The sequence below is a fragment of the Pinus tabuliformis genome, chromosome 5_1, assembly GCF_031772625.1.
Source record: "Pinus tabuliformis cultivar Carrire ecotype Pingquan chromosome 5_1, CPIR1, whole genome shotgun sequence".
Lineage (NCBI taxonomy): Eukaryota > Viridiplantae > Streptophyta > Pinopsida > Pinales > Pinaceae > Pinus > Pinus tabuliformis.
Window position 1 is genome coordinate 1047083 of NC_142305.1, and position 7518 is coordinate 1054600.

The following is a 7518-nucleotide window of genomic DNA, read 5'->3' on the forward strand; positions in this document are numbered from 1 at the left end:
TTTGATTAGTGATTAGTGATCTTAAAGAAAAGTTTGTGAATTTCCATTAGCTACATTAAGGAAGCTATTTGTTGTTTTGTGATCATTTCGTTTGCGTGAAGGCCCTCAAACCCTCTCGTAACTAGCATTCATCGAATGAAATGACATATTTTGGCATATAGTTTGCATTTAGGGAATTTTGAGAGATTACATACGGTAAGGCCTGAAAACTGAAACCTAATACAAGATCAACCTTAAAATGAACTGAATGAACCTAAAAACACATTGGAACATAACACACACTGTTTAGAGGTCTAGGCTAGAGACGTGCTTCGGCGTCGTTAAACCTAGTCGCTTTTGTCTCACTCAAGGTTGGGTGATTCCTCCTTCTGTGACTCAATAGTGGTCTAGCACGGATTTGAGCTCCCACGTACCGTCGAGTATATGGGGAGACCCCACTAGGTTATCATCCTTTATCCATAGGAAGCCGTGTCTGCCACCTCACAAGCCGTAACGCACCGAACACAGCATTCGGGAAGATTGACTACCGTACGGAAATTCCTTGGTTTTCATATGACTGCCAAGGTGTATATGCAGTTTTACGGATTTGTTTGGTAAACCCTTTTTCCTAGCTCTCCAGACTAGTCATTTCGTTCCTTTTTGGACTCCCTAAAATAAAAGGTCCATCTGAGCACTTGTCACTTGAGGCTCATTAAACATTCGAAGGCGACTAGAGTCATCTTTTTGTCCTTTTCTCGACTCTTAAAAAATGAAAAGGTCAAGTTATGTCTTTGCGTCTTAAAATTTATTCGGCCATGATTAACATTTACCCGGTTAGATCTTTTTTGCATTAGTTTGTGTAGGGTTCTTTCTCATTTGTGATGGCAACTTTTCCGGAGTTTACCAACCCAGGCATCCCCTCTGATGGGAATCCTGGTCATTTCCCTCCTTTTGGAAATGTTGGTGCTCCTTACATGGCAACGTTGTCCCTTCCTGGGTTAACTGTTGGGTTGCCTGTTTGGTTGTTCTCAACCTCTCTGGTCCCTACCGTCTCAACTCCTGGTCAATCAGTTCCTCCACCCGAACAACATCATGTTGATTCTGAGGTGGACCTCTCCCCTTCTTCACCTGTTTCTACGTCCTCGTCTTCTACTTCGCCTCATGAAAGTCTGGATTCAAGTAACCAGGTGGATAAGAAGAAGAAGAAGAAGACAAAGAAGAAGAAGTCTCATCAGCGAGAGGCTAAAAGTGCAGTGACTGCTCCAAATCCAACTCAAGTTGAGCCACCTGTAGGAATTTACAGGGTAAGTTCCTCAGAAAGAACACCAAAAGGACACCGCTCTCAACCAGATCACAGATCAATACACCAGTATTTTTGACGTGGTTAAAACCCTCAAAGAGGGAAACAGTCCACGGCCTGCGCCAACGTGGCTACTACAGGCAATTTATTAATCAAAGAATGAAAATTTACATAAGCTTCTCTCATGCACGGATTACCCGAACAATGACCCTCCATGCGCTTTAAATAGAACTCATGGACCAATCGGGTGTCAAGCCACAGATCAAGTGTCGGTAATACTGAGGAGAGAGTGAACCGTCGGATCACTACATATCGTGACCGTCAGATTGTAAGTTACAAAATGTACAACGGTAAAGAAACACACTTTACCTAACTCTATACTAGACCAAGTTGAACTTAACTATTTCCTATGTGTCGGAATATCCTAACATCCCCCCTTAAGAACAACTTGGGATAGGATTGAAGGATTTACAAATATGACACAATAGGAGAAGGAAGGAGGCACTAGAGCCTATCCCGCCTTAGTGACAACTTCCTGAACTCCAAGCATATATCGAAGTTTAGTGAACTTCGCCTCTGTGAGAGCCTTTGTGAAGATGTCTGCAACCTGATCATCTGTTGAACAATATTGCACTTCAAGAACATGGTCATGAATGAGCTTTCTGATGAAGTGCATGTGTAGTTCAATGTGTTTGCTACGCTGATGCTGGACTGGATCTTTGCATAGTTGAATGGCACTTTGATTATCACACCAAAGTGTGGTTGGATGCTGTTGCTCAAAGCCAAACTCTGATAGGATCTGACGAAGCCACAAGGCTTCCTTACTAGCTTCCACGGCACCACGATACTCTGCTTCTGCTGACGAAAGAGAAATGGAAGCCTGTTTCTTACAAGCCCATGTAATAGGTCCAGAACCAAGAGTGAAGACATAACCGGCAGTAGACTTGCGATCATCAGGGTCACCAGCCCAATCAAAATCAGTGAAACCGACTAATAGAGGAGCTGCTTTGGCACTGTAATGAATCCCAAACTATACTGTACCTCGAACATAACGAAGTATTCTTTTAGCTGCTTTCCAATGACTTTCACGGGGGTTTTGCATAAAACGAGCAACAAGGCCAACAGCAAAGGAAAGGTCAGGACGAGTATGGGTTAAATACAAGATTTTTCCTACAAGTTGATGGTATAAGGTAGCATCAACTTCAGGAGAAGTACAAGAGACTGAAAGTTTGACTCCAGACTGAAAGGGAGAAGGGGCTGGCTTACAGTCTTCCATGTGAAAATGACGAAGAATATCACAAGCATACTTGGACTGGGAAAGGAAAATACCCTCCTTGGATTGCAAGACTTGAAGACCGAGAAAATAGTGTAAGTGTCCTAAGTCTGTCACTTCAAATTTCTTTTTAAGGCTGGACTTCACATGGTTTATAAGGTTGGGATCACTACCAGTAAGAATAAGATCATCAACATAAAGAACAAGGATGATAAGAGAGTTGCCCACTTTCTTGGTGTAGACAGTATTGTCAGAATAACACCTAGAAAAGCCAGATTCTAAAAGAAAGCTATCCATTTTGGCATACCAAGCCCGAGGAGCTTGCTTGAGACCATAAAGGGATTTCTTAAGTCAAAAAACAAGGCTGGAATCTGTTTGTATGAAGCCAATGGGTTGTTCCATATAGATTTCTTCCTGCAAGTCCCCATGCAAGAAGGCAGATTTAACATCCATCTGATGGACTTCCCATTTTAAAGAGGCAACAAGGGAAAGAACAAGGCGGATAGAGTTCATTTTGGCAACAGGGGAGAAGGTTTCAGTGTAGTCAATGCCTTCAACCTGTGAAAAGCCCTTAGCAACAAGACGAGCTTTATGTTTATCAACTTTCCCATCTGGTCCATACTTGGTTCTATAAACCCATTTACATCTAACAAGTTTGCATCCCTTTGGTAGAGGAACAAGATCCCATGTATCATTTGCCAACAATGAATTATATTCTTCATTCATAGCTGCTTCCCAATGTGGATGGCCTGAAGCTTCTGCAAAAGTGTCAGGATCATGATTTACTGGAGCTTGAGCCAGTAAAGAAGAGGCTCTTTCAAACTGAGAACGTGTACGTCGCTGATCTGTAGGATCACCGGCAAGATCACCTGCTGCATCCCGAGTAGCACGGACCCATCTTGGAAGTTGAGGATCCTGAGAAGGTGGGGGAGGATTATCATCCTCACTTTCATCATCTGAAGAAGAAATGTTTTCAAAAGTAGAAGAGATAGGAAGAGGTGGCACATCCGCCGGACTAGGCTCGCAGGCCGATTTATTTTCATCAAATTTTACATCTCTTCTAATGATAACATTTTTTGACTTAAATGGAATAAGTCTATAACCTTTTACATCTTCAGAATATCCAACAAAAGTACATTTCTCACTCTTAGGTTCTAAAGCTTTATGCTTTTCATCTGGAATATGGGCCCATGCTTCACTTCCAAAAACACGAAAGTGACTTACATCTGGTTTAATGGAACTCCAAGCTTCTTCTGGAGTGATATTCTCTAGAACCTTAGTAGGAGTGCGATTGATTATATAATTTGCACAATTAATTGCTTCGGCCCAAAAACTAAGACTGAGTCCTTTAGATTGCAGCATACAATTAGCCATTTCCTTTAAGGTGCGATTTTTCCTTTCAGCTACACCATTTTGTTGTGGAGTGTATGGAACAGTATGTTGCATTTGAATTCCATTTTCGGTGCAAAAGTTGATGAATGTGTTTTTAACATATTCTCCACCATTATCAGTTCTTAGCTTAAGAATTTGATGTCCAGATTGTTTTTCAACAAAGGCTTTGAAGGCCAAAAATGTGTTAAATACTTCGCTCTTGAGTTTTAAGAAGTATACCCAAGTGCGTCTGGAGAAATCATCAATGAAAGTTAAGAAATACTTGCAGCCAGAGAATGAAGCAACAGGAAGAGGACCACATAAATCACTGTGCACAAGCTGTAATGGGGCTGAGGCGTGCCAAGAGGCACATTTGTCAAAACTGTCCCGATGATGTTTTCCGAGTACACATCCGGAACAAACACCATCTCTGCAAGATACCATAAGAAGACCTGTCACCATATTTTCTTTACATAGATGCTGAAGGGAGCGATAGTTTAAGTGACCAAATCGCTCATGCCAAAGTTTGCTCACTTCATCATTATGAGCAACAAATACTGAGGGAAGATTTGATGACCCAAAGTTGTGAAACTTATACAACCTTATGGAATCATCAGCAATACCAGTAGCTAGAATCTGTTTAGGATCTCTTAGATCCTTGATTACAACATCATGAGGTGAAAATTCAACAATTTTACCTTCACCTGAATGAGTTATCTGATATACAGATAGAAGGTTGCAGGATAAGGTTGGAACACATAATACATCATTAAACTGACCATTGTCTAGATGAACAGTTCCAGTCCCGACAACATTAAGAGATCTATCATCACCAACATATATATTTTTGGTGTTACAATCATTTAAAGAAGAAAACATGGCTTGGTTTTTGGCCATGTGATAAGAGGCTCCAGAATCAATGAGCCACTCATGAGAAGGAGAGGAAGAAGATACATTTAATGCATAACCAGACTGAGATGATTGACAACGACATGCAGAAAGTGCCATTCCGGAAGTTGAAGTTGAAGTAGGCTCCACATGGATGTTATGTTTCTTCATTGCGGCTTCCAAGGCTTCCATCTTCTTAAAGCATTTAGATTCTAAGTGGCCATCTCGATTACAAAAGTTACAATGTCTATCAGTCTTCTTCCATTTGTTTTTATTGGTCTTATCATTTTGCTGAAATGATCTTTCATTTTGAGGATGAGTTGGTTTAGGACCATTCTTTTGAGGATATGACTTCTTAGGATTCTTTGAATTTGGTTGATGCTGGGCGGCTAACGCTTTCGTGGAAGAGTTTCCAAGATTAAGAAGACCAAGGTGTAAGAGTTTTTCTTGTTCTCTTATTAAGGAATCACAAAAGGAGTCAAAGGAAGGGGCCTTGTAGTCTTTTCCTTGACAAATGAAAGCTTCCCTTGTAGAATGGAAAGTGGAAACAAATACAGAGTAGGCTGGTCCCAACTTAGTAAGGATGGAATAAATAAGGTTACCATCTTCTTTCTTAACCTTAACACCTTCCAAGAGATATCTAAGGGTCTTGAATTTGGACAAGAAATCTTCAATGCAAGAAAAATTATTAGGATCCAAAGTAAGCAACTCATTTTCAAGTTGATGGGCTCTAATTTCATTTTTAATCCCAAAAATTTTAGCGATTTTTTCCAATGCTTCATGAGGAGTCTCAAGTTCTGCAATATGGAATCGAAGATCAGGAGAAATAGACATCCCTATCAAACCACGTGCTTGATCTTGTCTATTTTCCCATTTTGCAGCCTTGCCTTCATCTTTTGGTTTCTTCTCTTGGTCTGTGGCTATTCTGTAGAGACCTTTACTTCTAAGTAAATCTTCCATGTAGGCTATCCATTGGAAGTAGTTAGTGCTGTCAAGAATGACTTGGCATGGACTTTCCATTTAAAAAAAAAAAATGAAGCTGAAGATGCTGAAAGTAAGTGTTCCAATGGATAGATCTCGAAAAATTAGGCTGTTTTAAAAAAAACAGCTCTGAAAAAGGCTTCCAGATGAAGAAGTTATGGATTTTTGAAAAAAAATTGTTGAAGTTGCCGGCAAAGTGCGCGAATGTGCGGGAATAAAAAAAATCCGCCCCCACAAAATGGAGACTTGAACCCAAGACCTCTACTCTCTTAAAATAGCTTTGAACCACACAAAACCCAACACGAATATGCAAAGGAAAACGAACCTTGCGGCTCGAAGTTAGCTTTAGCCAAAAAACTAGATATTTAAAAAAAAAAAAATCTCAGAGTTAGCTTTAGCCGAAAAACTAAATATTTTTCTCAATGTTTCTGATTTTCCGAGATCACACTAAGGTGCAGGGAAAAGAGCATACGCATGAGAAAAATCCTTCCTTTCTGTTTCTGATTTGCCCAGATCGCACAGAGTCGCAGGGCAAAGAGCATACGCAGAAATGAAAGGTATAGATCCGGTTAAAGAAAAGGGTAAATAAACCGAAACCGAAATAAGCAGAGAGAAAATAACAGTAAACTGCAAAAACACTGTATACCTCCCGATCTGAAAAATGACGCAGCTAGGGCTACCAGAAACCTTTTCGCGTGAAACGAAAGGGGTTCCTCACTGGAACAGATGCTCCGAACGCAACAGAGCAGTCCTCTCGGCCCGAAAGCAGTCAAAAACAGCAGATCTAGGAAACGACAGCCGCATGCAGTTCTACCGGCTTCAGATTTGGATCACCAACGGACGCGGCCCTCAAATAGCTCTGATACCATGTAGGAATTTACAGGGTAAGTTCCTCAGAAAGAACACCAAAAGGACACCACTCACAACCAGATCACAGATCAATACACCAGTATTTTTGATGTGGTTAAAACCCTCAAAGAGGGAAACAGTCCACGGCCTGCGCCAACGTGGCTACTACAGGCAATTTATTAATCAAAGAATGAAAAATTACATAAGCTTCTCTCATGCACGGATTACCCGAGCAATGACCCTCCATGCGCTTTAAATAGAACTCATGGACCAATCGGGTGTCAAGCCACGGATCAAGTGTCGGTAATACCGAGGAGAGAATGAACCGTCGGATCACTACATATCGTGACCGTCGGATTGTAAGTTACAATATGTACAACGGTAAAGAAACACACTTTACCTAACTCTAAACTAGACCAAGTTGTACTTAACTATTTCCTATGTGTCGGAATATCCTAACACCACCTTCTGCTCCTCGGTGGAAGGTCAAATTTCCTTGTAGATTGTGCAAGGATGACCACCTTCTTCGTGATTGTCCTGGCATTCCCAGGATCCTTGAAGTATGGTCTCGCGATCCAGCTCGTCCCTCATCATCCTCTAAAGTTCATGGCGATGCCACCCTATCAACTGGCAACATTCAGAAGAAAGGGAAGATTCGAATCCCCTGTAGACTATGTGAGGGCAATCATCACCTTCACCTTTGTCCACTCATGGATAAAGCTTCCGCTGTTTTGGAAAGTATTACAGCTTCTCCACCCCAACTTCTTGTTGGTTATCAGAGGCTCTCATCAGACACTCTCCCTGTTGACAAAGAGATTGACTTAGATTCTTCTCTTATCCAGGCTCCTCTTCCCGAACCAGGCTGTGCCAAGCCTGT